Source organism: Arachis ipaensis, chromosome B5, assembly GCF_059453495.1.
Source record: "Arachis ipaensis isolate K30076 ecotype BB chromosome B5, ASM5945349v1, whole genome shotgun sequence".
Lineage (NCBI taxonomy): Eukaryota > Viridiplantae > Streptophyta > Magnoliopsida > Fabales > Fabaceae > Arachis > Arachis ipaensis.
The window spans coordinates 27,551,123-27,552,313 of NC_142440.1; the positions used below are offsets into that span (position 1 = coordinate 27,551,123).

Here is a 1,191-nt window from a genome sequence, read left to right on the forward strand (position 1 = left end):
TCCCATGTAATTCACCTCTTCCATTGCAGGATTTTCAGGGTCATAAGTTTCTCCTTCAGAGGAGGCTTCTTTAGTACTGCCGGATGCAGCTTGTATTCCAGTCAGATTCTGAGAAATCATATTGACTTGCTGAGTCAATATTTTATTCTAAGCCAATATGGCATTCAGAGTATTAATCTCAAGAACTCCTTTCTTCTGAGTCATCCCATTATTCACAGGATTTCTTTCAGAAGTATACATAAACTGGTTATTTGCAACTATTTCAATGAGTTCCTGGGCTTCTGCAGGTGTTTTCTTCAAATGAAGAGATCCACCAGCAGAGTGGTCCAATGACATGTTGGACAATTTAGATAGAGCATCATAGAATATACATAAGATGCTCCATTCTGAAAGCATGTCAGAAGGACACCTTCTGATCAATTGCTTGTATCTTTCCCAAGCTTCATAGAGGGATTCACCTTCCTTCTGTCTAAAGGTTTGGACTTCCACTCTAAGCTTACTCATCTTTTGATGTGGAAAGAATTTGGCCAAAAAACTATTGACCAACTTTTCCCAAGAGTTCAGACTTTCTTTAGGTTGTGAGTCCAACCATATCCTAGCTCTGTCTCTTACAGTAAAGGGGAAAAGCAGAAGTCTGTAGACCTCGGGATTAACCCCATTGGTCTTAACAGTGTCACAAATTTGCAAGAATTCATCTAAGAACTGATGAGGATCTTCCAATGGAAGTCCATGAAATTTACAATTTTGTTGCATCAGAAAAACTAATTGAGGCTTAAGCTCAAAGTTGTTTGCTCCAATTGCAGGAATTGAGATGCTTCTTCCATAGAAGTTGGAAGTTGGTGCAGTAAAGTCACCAAGCATCTTCCTTGCATCTCCATCATTGTTGTTGGGTTCGGCTGCCATGTCTGCTTTTTTTTCAAAATTTTCTGTAAGGTCCTCTCCGGAGTGTTGTGCTTTAGCTTCTCTTAGCTTCCTCTTCAGAGTCCTTTTAGGTTCAGGATCAGCTTCAATAAGAATGTCCTTATCCTTGTTCCTGCTCATATAAAAAAGAAGAGAACAAAGAGAGAATGGGAATCCTCTATGTCACAGTATAGAGATTCCTTTATGTGAGTATAAGAATAGAAGAATAGAAGAATGAGAAGAGAGAGGAGATGAGTAATTCGAACAGAGAGAAGAGAGAGGGGTTCGAAT

General features: G+C 39.3%; 1 non-coding gene across 1 annotated transcript; it reads left to right on the forward strand.

The window, feature by feature from the left end:
• The first annotated feature begins 390 nt into the window (after nucleotides 1-390).
• LOC148563681 (small nucleolar RNA R71) lies at nucleotides 391-498 on the forward strand. The gene has a single exon (XR_015884312.1). It is a non-coding gene; the product is annotated as a small nucleolar RNA R71 (small nucleolar RNA).
• Nucleotides 499-1,191: the final 693 nt, after the last annotated feature.